At 43.8% G+C, this 14,141-nt stretch overlaps 1 non-coding gene across 1 annotated transcript; it reads left to right on the forward strand.

Moving 5' to 3' along the window:
• Window positions 1-1,972: 1,972 nt before the first annotated feature.
• LOC120279822 lies at window positions 1,973-2,080 on the forward strand. Its single transcript, XR_005542123.1, has one exon. It is a non-coding gene; the product is annotated as a small nucleolar RNA R71 (small nucleolar RNA).
• The last annotated feature ends 12,061 nt before the right edge of the window (window positions 2,081-14,141 follow it).

Genomic DNA, 14,141 nt, shown 5'->3' on the forward strand with positions numbered 1-14,141 from the left:
ACTAAGCTTAACGTATCTTTCTTACCTTACTTGGGTTCATAAATGAAGGTTGCCCTCTTACCCATAGTTTGAAAGCATGATGAGCAAAGTCTCTTGAGGGTAGAGGGTGTAGTATCGGGCTTCGGACCACCTTGCAATGGTTCGTCCAACTTCCTTGGCTCCTTTACGTCTCCAACAGTCTTGGAGCGTTTTCGGTGGCGTCTTCGAGCCTTCTTCATTTTCTGGAGCACTTTCTTCAAGATCCCCGGGGTAGATGTTTCCTCTCCAGTCGAACCAAGCATCATTACTTCTTCATTGCTCTCCTCTTGGTCGAACAAACCTTCATACGGATCCGGGTTGAACATTTCCTGTATATATTCATCAACAATTTCATCAGTAGTGTGTAGAAAGTATAGAGTATCATCAAAATCGAGAGAATGCCGCATGGGTTCAGCAAGGCGGTATGTGAGCTTGGCATCTCCAACTCTCAATGTGAGCTCTCCGCCGTCCATGTCAATCAATGCTTTGGAAGTCCGCAAGAACGGTCTCCCAAGTATCAAGGGTACATCCGCATCCTCATCGACATCTAGCACTACAAAGTCAACCGAAAAAATTTACTTGTCCACCTTGACAAGCACGTCTTTAATGATGCCTCTCGGATGTCGTACCATTCGGTCCGCCAATTGTAAAGTCATCCGAGTAGGCCTAGGCTCTCCTAAGCCTAGCTTTTTGGAAGAAAGTATATGGCATGGCGTTGATACTTGCCCACTGAATCCGCCAATGCCATTTCCTCACCTAAGTTGCCGACGTTACAAGGAATGATGAAGCTTCCCGGGTCTTTCTTCTTGTTCGGCATGTTCTTTTGCAACACCACCGAGCATGAAGCATCAAGCACCACTGAAGCACTCTCCTCTAATTTCCTCTTGTTGGTCAATATGTCTTTTAGGAACTTCACGTACTTAGGCATTTGAGCCAATGCCTCTACAAAAAAAATATTGATGTGGAGTTGCTTGAACAAACTTAGAAACTTCTTATCTTTGTTCATCCCCTTGGTCATTCTTCAATCTAGAGATAAAGGGATTCTTGGCTTGAAAGGTGGGGGTGCCACCTCTTTCTCTTTGTTTGCTCCCTCCTCAACCTCTACAACCTCGGGTGCGTGTTCTTTCGACTTCTCACTCGAGGGAGCCTACCTTCAACCTCACGACCACTTCTCAAAGTGATCGCCTTCACATGTTCTCTAGGATTGGTTTTACGTGTTTGCTTGGTAAACTTCCATGTTGCCTTTTTAGAGAGAGACTTACGCAATTTGCCCCACCCGATTTTTCATGGTTGTGCAAGGAGGTAGTGTGATTGCGAAGTGTAGCCTCGAGTGATTCAAACCTTGTATTTGCCGATTGAACAAATCTAGCCAAGTGCTTCTCCAAATCCGTCATTCGGGTTTCCAAGCCTGAAATTCTGTTTTTCCACTTGAGGGGCTTGTTGTTGTTGTTGGAAACCCGATGGCCCCATGGTCTTCTGTGGTCCTTGATTACTCCATGAAAAGTTGGGATGATTCTTCCAACCTTTGAATTGTAGGTGTTCTTTGTATGGATTCCCTTGAGGTCTCATGTCATTACCTACAAAGTCAATGTTCTCAAATGAAGAAACATCACCAATGACAATTGGGCAATCGGAGGGAGCATGTCCTCCACCACAACCAGTGTAATTGGTCACGGCCGTAACTCTTTTCGAAGCTATAAGATCTAGCTTCTTACTCAAACTCTCCACTTGGGCCGCCAATGAAGTTACCGCATCAATTTCATGGACACCGCCACCTTTTTCTTCTCCCTAGCATTCCACTTTGGTAGCTATTTAACCCCATTTCCTCAATCAATTGATCGAGCCTCATCGGGGGTCTTGCTACCTAAGGTACATCCCTACCGCCATATTCAAGAGTTGCCTTGTACTCGGGTTCAAACCATTATAGAAGGTTTGAACAATCATCCACTCTGGGAATCCATGTTGTGGACACTTTCGCGAGGAGTTCCTTGAACCTTTCCCATGTCTCAAATAGAGACGCAATTCCAACTCGCACAAAGGATGAGATCTCATTCCTAAGCTTTCTTGATTTTTCCGGGGTTGAAATAACGGGCTAGAAAAAGCTTCTACCATTTCCTCCCATGTAGTGATTGATGCTCTAGGTAATGAGTGTAGCCATCTGCTTTGCTCTCCCCTTTAAGGAAAATGGGAAGGCTCTCAATTTGATCGCATCATCCATCACACCATTTATCTTCGACATGTCGCACACCTCGAGGAAGCTCTCTATGTGACTGTTTGGATCCTCATCGGCCAAACCGTTAAATTGTGCAGACTGCTGCAGAATATGGATGAATGCCGGCTTTAGCTCGAAGTTCGAGTCATGATCGGGGGACGCACAATACTCGATTGTGTCCCCAACAATGAAGGTCTGGCATAATCAGATAGTGTTCGTTGTTGCTCACTCTCTTCTGCCATGTTTTTCGGGATCCTTCTACTTCCAAATCAGGTGGATTATCTTTGTTCTTGCACAGGTTCTTTCCCTTTTCTTCTAAGTGTACGTTCAAGCTCAGGGTCTCCTTCAATCAATATTGATGGATTCCCTCGGGTCATAACCTAGAGCTACACCAAAAAGAAAGAAAAAGATAATCGAGCGATGATAGAATAAGAAGATATGATATAGAATGTACGGGTGAAATAGCTAAGAAAAAAAGTGTAAAAGTATCTCTAAACGCCTAGTTCCCCGACAACGGCGCCAAAAACTTGACAAGATCCCTTGCATATATCCACAAGTGCAGGGTTTGTCGAAGTAATAATCCCGGGTGAGCGGGTATTGAATCCACATGGAGTAGGGAGTAAATACACTTAATTCAATTCTTAGCTATGTGGAATATCAATAATGATAAGTGTGACAATGATTCAATTCTCAACAATTAAAAAGCAACAAGTAAGAGAGCAAAAAGTAAGGAGGAGGTAAGGCAATCGATAAAGATGGGGTACTCGGATGATGCTTCACCTAGGATAATCGCTTCAAGTGCAAGAACTCTCTATTATGCTTCCTAATTAATGCAATGGTGAGTCGTGGAAATCCTTACATACATAGTCCCAAATCTAAGGTCAACTATGCCTAACTCTATTCATGTCTAGGAGGAGAGATTAAATAACCTCTCAACCTCACACTCGAATAAAGTTGCAATGAGCTCTAGGGATTCGGTGATAAATCTCTTCCTAATTATAGACCTAACCCTTTGGTTCAGAGGAAGGTCCCCTAACCATAATTAAGCCCTAGATACTGAGATCCCCTCAATGCTTCACTCCGTTGCACGCGCAACTAAGCCCCAGTGAGATTCATCCTTAGACCATTCACTCTATTATGGCCACAAAGAACTCGAGGAGCGAAGGTAGAATCTATCACGTCGGAGGGGAAAGGGGACGCTCCCTGCACCTCTCGACTCACCCTCTCAACCCTCTCCAACGTAGCTTTTGTCTAACGCTCGTGAGTGTGTCACTCACTCACAAGGTTACCAATAAGAACTCTCAACCCTAGTGTCACTCTAGGGGAAATGTTCATACAATCAAGCATTCAAGGTTGGAACTCACAATAAACATCAATTTATTGAAAGCATAATAAAGAAGTTCAATGAAACAAATACATCCTAGGATTCACAATCACCCAAGTACCCACTAGGGATTTAGCTCTCAATGGAGCTAAGTACAATCAAAGAAATCGAATGTAAAAGCAATAAATCCATAAAGAAACCCCCTCGATGGTCGTGTGAATGGTCTTGTGTAGAGTCCTCTACTCGTCGCAAAGGATCCTTTGTCCCGGCCCTAGGATACACCTCGCCGGATCGATGCTTGTGAAAAGCTCTCCCAATAACCTTCTTCCAAATGACGCGCGATGTCGGAGCCATAGAACCTCTCTAAAACCCTAGCCAATACCCCTCAAAACCCTAGCTGAAGCCCTCTCTCAAGTTGGGGAAAAGATGGAGAAAAAGAATACCAAAAATCGGGGCTGAATCGGCTTTAAATAGGGCTCGAATCGGGTAACTCCACGGGCGTGGGCGCTACACGCCCGGTCGAGAATTTCCACACAGGCGTGGATAATTTCCACACGCCCGTGTGGATTCTCTGTTTCTCTTATTTCTCGGTTGGCTGTGAACAGTACTATTATAGTGCTCTGCTACAGTCTTTGACCTGGCTAACTTCCCAATTCCATACTTTCATCGGGGTAACGTAAACGGGCACACGTTCACATCGTGAATCACTTGCTTCTTCAATGATATACATGTTGGTGGAGCTCTTGTTCTTATATGCATAAGTCGGAAAGCTCGAGTGTGACTGCCGTTGTGCCCCTCCAAATGGATGTGCTCACTCGAATGCGAGGAGGTTGGCACACACTCTAGCATCTCTTACCTGTCCTATGTCTTTGCGTTTGAACTTTAGCAAGATCTCCTCCAAAATAGTTGCATTATGATCCATATTGGCCTATTTCCTTCATACTCGGCCTCACAACCCCTACCTGCATAAAAAGTAACATAAAAACACACATATTAATGTAAAAACCTGAGAAAAGTAATGGTCAATATAAGGAATGAACGCTTCGCATTCATACCGCACAAGTACTTATCAAAGCTACTCTGCTGCTCGCTTCGTAAAGCTCCGCTCGTAGGTTTTCATCCTTGAGTATCTTGCTCGCTTCTTCCACTTCGTCTTTGAATCTGCTTATGAGACTTCCATGTTACCGTACTTTCGATTCCGGATTGGCATCAAGAGTAGCAGTGGCTGATGAAAAACGTGATCTTGTAGGGAGTGTGAACTCGTATCGTAGCTAACATCGTTGGTTGTCCAAATCTCTCCCCCAAAAACTGCATGAAATTTATTTAGCCCTTACTTATATTATACATCTTTTCATTCTTCGAGCCTACTCTTGCTGGGTTTGTGGTCTGGGTCGATTAAATAACCTCTGCTAATCTCCCGAGCAGCCTTTCCTTTGGCTTGTAGCAAATGCTCTCGAGAGGCCATTATTTGAATTTGATCGGTTAAAAGCCAATTTTCGGCTATTTTTATGTTCGAATGGAAAAAGACCTATTAGAGCCGTTTTCGGGCCCCGACTTCTTAGTCGGATTTTGAGGAAAAGGTGGGGTTTTTCCCTCGAGTCGACCGGGCGGGCCCTTTCCTTCTCCTAACTCTCTCCATTCATTGAGCTACCTTCGGGTTTCCTTAAGGTGCTCGCTTTTCCTTACTCGGATAATGATTGGCTACCTAAGGGGCCTTTACAGCTTGAGTCGGTCGGTCCCGGTAGCTCGGGAAGGTGGGGGCATGTTTTGGAGGCCTTCTTTTCGGGGGAATGGGGAAAGGCAACTCGTTTCAGTCAACCGTGAAGGCGACGTCGGCCTATCTCGAAAAAGCAAAGCGTAGCCGGTGAATGGGAAGTCCGGGTGAAGAAAGAAAATGAAAGACTCCCTATTGCTTGTCGGAAGACGCCATGGCGGAAGCAATAGTAGCCCCGAGCAGTCAAAGACCCGAATCACGGTAAAGAAAGGAGGTCGGTAGGAAGCAGTGTCGAGAGTAGCCGGAGTAGTTAGAAGTAGTGGGAAGGGCAGCTTTAAAGAAATAGGGTTCGTTCTTCTCTTTGATCGAAAACCATAGATAAGAAATTTTTTTGTTTATAGTCCGTCATAATACTAAAAACTAGGGAAGAGCAGCGATGTAATACATTACAGAGTGCTTCACATGAGTAGGTTAGGGCATGCTAGGATCATTAAACCAAGTTGAACTACCCAAGTGCACTTCTTGTGTAGATGGTAAGCTAGTTAGAAAACCCTTTCCGAAAGCTAACGGATCGGTGGTTGGTTTACTTAAGATTATCCACTCGAGATTTGTTGTCCATTGAATGTGCGGGCTCGTGAAGGGAAGACTATAAAATTCTCCGGAAAGAATGAGTTGAAAGCCCCTAATTGTTTCTGTGAGACCAACATATTTCCCTGGAGAACCCATAAATACTTCCCGCCACGAAGAAGGGTTGTGATAAGAAACGCTCAATTTTTTTCGTGCTCTTTGCTACGCTTAAACGATCTTCTTCGGATAATTCGTCCAACCCAAGGATAGCTATAATGCTATAATGTCCTGAAGTTCTTTGTAACGTTGTGAAGTTTGCTTAACTTTTTGCTTATGCAGTTTCATAATGTTCCTCGCCAACGATGCCAGGCTGTAACATAGTTGACGTTGAATCTAAAGGATCTACCGCTGGATAAATACCTTTGGCAGCTAATCCTCTTGATAGTACGGTAGTAGAATCTAAATGTGCAAATGTCGTGGCTGGAGCAGGGTCAGTCAAATCATCAATTTGGATAGAGTGCGACGCTCTTCGGCCATGATTGAAGACTCTCTATCCTCAATTTCAATGTTTTGTGTACCCGAACCTTCACCAACTTCTCTCAATCTCCGATGCAAAATTCTTTCAATTTCACTATCCGGTGTAATCAATGTCGATGGATTTGAGCGTGTCATGCACAGTACCTTGTAAAACCAAGAAAGATGATAGAAAGTTAAGATCGAAGGAAAAGAAAAATAACGATAAAAAAATGAGTAAAGAATGAAATGGCTAGAGTAATAATCTAAAAGTTTCCTAGAATTCCTTAAAGTTCCCCGGCAACGGCGCCAAAAAACTTGATTGCTTCCCCGCAAGTGTACGGGATCGCCAAGTAATACCTCGTGTGAAGACACGAGGATCGTATTCCACGGGGCTAAGGATCTCCTATTACTCCTTCTCGAGCTATTATCTAGCCTAAGATCTCAAATGATGGATTTTTACTCTACTAAAGCAATTAAAAGTAAAATGAGATTATGACCAAATTAGAGAGAACAAGCAATGGGCAAGCAAGAAATACAATAAAATGCAAAGGCCTATGGATGTGGATCCCCTTGAGAGGTTATCATGCAACATGGATGATGATTTAAAGATGCAAGGGTAAAATGGACCATGAGACTCCAAGATTAGAACAACCCCAATTTCTCGGGCGATTGAACCCTAATCCCATACTGAACATAGATAGGAATTTCTCCCAAATCTACATCCCTACGATTGCATTAAGTATGAGGAAATCTCGCTTAGGATTAAACCTACTCTTCTTCGGATTAAACCTACATGGAGGGCTACCAAACACCCGATTTCTCGGCGTGATGATACAAGTATCCCCTTCTAATCCATTCATGATCTAATACATGCGAGCAAGTCACATCTACATGCATCACTCATAAAAAGAGCTACTGGATTTCTCCTTAATGTACCACTTAGCATGAAAAAAACAATGGATTAGATCTCAAAATTACCCAAGCAAAGAATTAACAAGTAATCATCCAAAAATACATGATAAAACCCCCCAAGGTTCACAAACACCCGGTGGCCTTGGGTGTCTAGTGTGTCATCATCCCACAACAAGTAACATAATCAAGTAAAACACACAAGAAAAAGCATGAGTGACACTCCCTAGAAGAAATGGTGTAGGAGGAGGTAGAATGTATGCCGAATGATGCTTCCCTCGCCAAAGGAATGCCGAATGACGCTTCCTCTAGCCACTGGGTCTCCTTCCTTCAAAGCGTGGTAGATCTCCCCTTTGAATGATGTTGCTTCTTGCCTTGAGAGTCTTGGACCTTGGGCTTGGATGATCTTCTAGCTTCCTTGCCCTTATTCTCCTCCCCAAGGTTACCCAAAAACCTCTCAAGTATCTCCCCAAAATCGGCCAAGAAAAGGTCTAGAAAAAGCCTAGCTGAAAAAGTCCCCAATATCTGCCCTAAAGTTGGTATTTATACCCCCCTGAGACATACGGGTCGTATGGGGGTCGTATGGGACCCAAAAACCCTAGATTCGGGATCCATACGGGGTGCATACGGCCCCCATACATCGGGTAGTATGGAAATCAGGGCAGACACTCCAAAACAATCTGCCTACATAGCAGCATACGGCCCCCATACTGGGTAGTATGAAATTCCTGTTTTCTTCTCTTTTTTTGCCAAAATGATATCTTCTTGTTCTCCATGGCTTCCTTATGCCCCTACAAAGCAAATAGAAGATGATTAAGCATAAAACGGGCATCAAACCTCACAAAATACATGCAAAGTGAATACGATAAATATATGAAAACACCTACATTTAGACACTTATCAAATATCCCCACACTTAAGCGTTGCTTTGTCCCCAAGCAAACAACTCATGAAAAAAACAAAGAGATCGAGAAGTGGCTAAATGCATTACCTCCGGCTTAAGCAAATATAAGATTCCAATAGCAATGGACAATGATACATAGATGTCTGAGTCAAAAGTCAATAAGCATAATAAAAATATCCCTGCTTTCACCACTTATATATCACGTGCCGTGTAAGTGAATCTTATGTCTCATTTGCCTCCCGATCCGGGTCTAGCCTAAGGACTTCAATCAGTACAACTCTAGATGCTAATCACTCCACTTACAATGAATACTAAGTCTTAAACTACTAAGTGCTACTTCAATGGCCAAGTAAGATCCTTCTAAATCTATAGCTTGAAACTAAATCCACTTTCATCTCAAAACCTTTGGTAGGTACTCAAAAAGATCACTAGGTTTTATTTTCATTTCATCATTCATTTTACATTCACCCTAGATCACATCTTTAGAGTACACTACATGCCATAAGACTAGGATTAGCTCAACAAGACTTAAAAAGTTCTTAAGAGTCCATCGAAGGATAGAACTTAGTTTTCTAAGACTAAGTACTCAAAGTAGTGTGTTACGCATACAAGAGAGTTAGAGTAGTCACATTGGCTATTCCCAGGGCATCGACAGAATATTCAGTGCACATGACAATACTAGCGGTGAAACAAGATTCAATAAAGCATAGAAACAAATAACTCACATCAATCATTAGTCCAAGCTAAAGGAATCTTACAAGAATGAACAAAGCCATCATAGGTAACACTAGCATGTAACAATGGTCCTAATACATGAAATGCACCCATCCCCACACTTAGTGTTGTACATTGCCCTCAATGTACACTAATCATGAAAAAACATGCATGATGAAGCAATACAAATAATAAAGGAGGGTGAAAACAAACTCCCCGGTTGAACTTGTGCTCGCCGTGAGGTAGGACTCGACAAAAGGTGTGGTGAGCAAGACATGTCTCGTCCGGCCTCCATTAATACTAGGAAAGCTCACCAAATTCCCTTAATGCCCTGCGAGGCAAAAAGGGGACATCATCATTCCACAAAAATTGAAAAATACAAGCACAAGGGGAAAAACTAGAGAGTAGTCAACAAAAACACAAAGATGAACATAAACTAAAGTTCAACAACACAAGTCGGTAGGGTAGAACCATGCCAACTTAACAAAAACACAAAACAAAGCAAGCAAAAAGTAAACAATATTTGTTCAGGGCTCCAACAAGCTGCTACTCATCACAATCAGGTCGGGTGGTGGTGGCATGGTGGCGTATGAGTGGCAACAGTAAAGTGCGAGGATGAACCACAATAGGAAGTGATAAAACGGTGAAGATCTGCCTTGAGCCGACGCTGTCCCTCAATGATCTGGTAAAGCTGGCCACGAATCTCACTCGCCTCCCGACGCACAGCCCGAACCTCGCCCCTCAAGTCCCCTCGCCTCATGTCAAAGTCGGTAGCGGGCGCGCCTCGTGGGTCTAACTCGTGTGCTCGAGTCTGCTCGACTAGACTCACCAGAGGGCCTGGGGCGTGGGTTCGCCACGCTGCGACCATCAAGCCTATCGCCCGTATGTGGGCTGGTCCAAGAGGGACCGTACCTCCTACAACGGTCATGCCTTGCGTCCCGCTCAAGTAAAACCCATGCCACGGATCAATCTAGTCACATAGGGCCCAATAAATATAGCTCCCAATCGTGGATATGAGCCCTGGTGAAGAAATGCATCGGCGACAAGGTGGCCAAGGTGAGTAGGGCGTCGCTCAAAGATGCCATACATCGTATAAAGATCAGATTGAGTTACAACCCCCTTGCTATCGGTCCGGCCCCAAATGGATCGAGCAATCAAAGCATGAATGAATCTGTGGGCCGGGTCAATCATGCGCGAGGCCTTTCGTGTTTGATCATCACTCGCCAAGGTCGCCCAATAGTTGCTTCGTCCCCACTCCACTTGGGAAATCAAGCTTAAGATGCTTACCGGGCATGGAGTTGATAAACTCATCATCATAAATCCCCAAGTACTTGGGAAAATCCAAGTGGTGCATAGTACGCTTCCATCCAAAAAGCTTGAAAACCCGATGGTGAGAATTTTTCCTATTCCGCATGGAATCTCCATCTTGTTGTGCCTCAAATGTACTCAAAACCTCCAAAGTTAATTGACGAAAAGGTTCGCTCGCTTTATTGCGAAAAAGTTTATCCCAACAATTTTTGGATAGCCACTCCCTTACTTGACTTGCAATCCCAAGGTTCTCCACAATTCCCCCAATCAAGGTAGCACAATGTTCCAAATAGTTTTGTTTTCAGTCGATCATATCTCTCTCGATGATGGGATAACTTGAAGACGGGCTCATCGGGTGTAGAGGAGGGTCCGGAGGTCCTTGGGCGCTTGGAGGCGAGCCGTTTTGTGTTAGGCATCCCTATAATGAAGATAAACTTTGTTCAAGCTCATAGGGATACAAGATAAAGCAAAGGAAAATGCTAGAGATAGAGGAAACTCAAGAAAAATCCAAGTTTGAAGGTCATACGGCCGTATAGGGGCCATATGGTCACTATTCATACGGCAAGAGTTTCCCCTATATTCAAAGCATCAAAAATTTTTTTTACATAAATTTGAAAGAAAATTCATCCATGACATTCACATCATTCAAACCAAGAAAAAAATGCTAAAGAAATCCCACACAAAATCTCCAAGAATGCCCAAGAAATGAGAAAAAAATAAAACTAGGCATAGAAAAAGGCATACCGATGAAATCTTGAGAAAAACAAGCTTTTAAACTCGGGGAAAACCACTAGATCGATGTCTCAAAATGGATGAGGAGAAGATTTAGGAGGAAAAAAATGAAGAGATTTGGCCAAGAATTGAGTGAGAAAGAAGAGAGAAAATCGGTGGAAAAAGAGAGAAAAGAGAAGAATGGAAGAAAGACAGAGAGAGGGGTTATAAAAGAAGGGAACCCGACCCCATACGGCCCCCATACGGCCTCAGATGGGGCAGTAGGGCTAAAATGGCCCCTCTCGGCCAAGAGGATCTGCCCGTAGCAGACGGCCCCGTATGGTGGCCGTATGGGGGCCGTCTACTACATCACAGAGCCTCTGTGCTCGTCTCAGACGGCTACCATACGGCCCAGTAAGGCGTATACCCATTAGAATCAATTAAAACTTCGAAAATCTGCCCCCAATTGATGAAAAAAATGATATTGCAAGCTCAAGAACTCCTCCAAAAATGAGTGAATTGAATAAAACGACGATCTGGTGCATGAATTAACACCTAAACATGAGTTTCTCAAGAAGTTGCACAAACATACCACAATTAAAATGATGAGAGCACTACGCCAAGTGTGTGAGCATGAACTTATTCAAAAGTAAAGCAAAACTAAGAAATATGAAAATTTGAAATGAACTAGGAACTAGAATACGAAAAATGCAAGCAAAGACCACCGAACGCTTGGGTTGCCTCCCAAGAAGCGCTTGTTTAACGTCACGAGCCTGACGTACCTCATTCCTTACCTCATGGGGGCTCAAAGAGTTTGATGCCACCCCCAGTTTCCTTTGTAGCATTGTTTCGTCCCGGCAAATTCAGTGATAACATTGAAAAGACCTCAAATTGTTCATGAGTAGAGAGGGGTGAAAAATTTACCTTTCCTCCATGAGAAGTAGGGTGATGAGGTTTGTTACCTTTCTTCTTTCTCCCATGAATCTCCCTCCACATCTTCTTGACAAATGACTCTTTTTTTTCTTTTTCCTTAGCATTAGTGCAGGGCACCCACTCTTTTGGTTGCTTTAAATTATGAATTTGAGGGTGTTGGTGAGGCTCTCCTTGTTCTTCATTCTCCAACTCTCCCAAGTATTCATCCAAGGGATTTATAGAGAGCACCTCCTGCACACAATTAGAAATCAATCTATCAGTTTCATCAACAAAGTAAAGTGTGACATCATGATCTAAAGAATGTTTCATGGCGGCCGGTAAAGTGTACACCACTTCCTCATCTCCCGACTCTTAATGTTAACTTTCCTCCTTTTAAGTCAATCAAGGCACCCGAGGTCTCGAGGAATGGCCGCCAAGAATCGCTGGTATCTCCACGCCTTCATCTATGTCCATGATGATGAAATCCACGGGAAAAACAAATTTGTCCACTCGGACAATTACATCTTCAACAATCCCACTCGGCAAGTAAAAACTCAGGTGTGGGGATGTTTGATAAGAGCCCTAAATGTATGTATTTATATGTTGGTTTTTATATATGCTTGCATGCTATTTTTAGATTAATCGAGTGCTCGCTTTTTTTCGCTTAAATTGGTTATTTTTCTTGTTGCGGGCCTCAAAGAAGCTTAATTGAGCTTGAGAACGCAATTGTGGTGAAATTAGCACCAAAAATCATGTTCATAAAGCCAAAAACACTGTTGCGGTTTTTGTAGCAAGGAACCGGGGCCCTACTTGGATTAGGTCATGAACCTCGCGAGCACTGCGCGCACACGCACCGCCCGTGGGCAGCTGGAGAATTTCGAGCCAAGATTGTAGAGCGATTCAACGTAGCGAAAAATACGTGAGTTGATTACTGTAGCTGAGCACTGTAGCACCGACCCGGGTTTTTGCGAGCGGAAGGATAGTGAGCCACGCGGGCGCGACGCGGCCCGCGTGCAGCCAGCGTGACTCGGGCGGATGATTTTTTTATGTAAAGCTAGGGCTTGTTTTTGGGGGAACCTCTTCTTCCTTCTCCATCATCATATCTCCTTCCCATATTGGAGGCTCTCGGCGGTGGCAACTTCACCGGAGCTAATTGAGGCCAAACTCGACGATCTAGAGAGGGGAAATCAAGGGAGAAGCGTTATTGGGCAAGATCTTCATCGATTCCACCTTTGAGAAGCTTGGGGACGACGTGGGAAGCCGCCCTTATTGCGGCGTTCGTGGAAGACATCCGCGGCCTTCCTCTTCCTCCTCTTGTTCTCATTGTTTGAGGGAGTTTTTATATGCATTTGTTAGTTGTTTTCATGAGCCTATCTTGTGTAGTTTCTTATATGGATGGTTAAACCCCAAGGTCACCGGATGTCGGTGAACCTTGGGGTGAACTTGTGTTGTTGAATGCTTTGATTCGCTTAATGCATGTGGTTTGTTCATGGTTTAAGCTTGGTGTACTTTTTTTGTGTTGATCTTGCATGAGAACTCTGTATTTCAACTTCTAGGTTGTACTCGGTGCGTGACCATCGCCCTTGTACTAGACAACTTTGCTTAATGGGGATGTATGTATGAGCACGCCGTGACCATCGGGTGTCTCATACCCCTCCAACCATTAGGGCTGGACCTAGGTTGAGTATCGGCCCTAATTAGAGATTTCCCTGTGTGAATTGCAATCGTAGGAGGATTTGGACGGAAGAGATTCCGTACCAATACTCGTATGGGATTAGGGACCATTACCGTGACCATCGGGATGATCTATCTTTGGATCTCTCTTGGCCTGAACCACCACGTGCTTAGCACTTCTAGCATTCTTCTAACCCTTAGTAACCCCGGGGGGATCCACATCCGTGACCTCCCTCACTTCTTGAATTTCACTCTCTTAATCGGTCTTTTTCACAATTACTTGCTTAGTTTTTATTTTTTTATTAGTAGCATTAAGCATCAAGCGATTTGTAGGTTAGACAACGAGTAAAAAGAAGTAAAGGTAGCTCCTTGGGCCTAGGGAATACGACCCTCTCGTGCTCGCATGCGAGAGGTATTACTTGACGACCCCGTGCACTTGCAGGGACACTCATCGGGCCACTCAATAAGAACTCTCAACCCTAGTGTCACTCTAGGGAAATGTTCATACAATCAAGCATTCAAAGTTGGAACTCACAATAAACATCAATTTATTGAAAGCATAATAAAGAAGTTCAATGAAACGAGTACATCCTAGTGTTCACAATCACCCAAGTACCCACTAGGGGTTTAGCTCTCCACGAGCTAAGTACAATCAAAG

Source organism: Dioscorea cayenensis, chromosome 16, assembly GCF_009730915.1.
Source record: "Dioscorea cayenensis subsp. rotundata cultivar TDr96_F1 chromosome 16, TDr96_F1_v2_PseudoChromosome.rev07_lg8_w22 25.fasta, whole genome shotgun sequence".
Classification (NCBI taxonomy): Eukaryota; Viridiplantae; Streptophyta; class Magnoliopsida; order Dioscoreales; family Dioscoreaceae; genus Dioscorea; species Dioscorea cayenensis.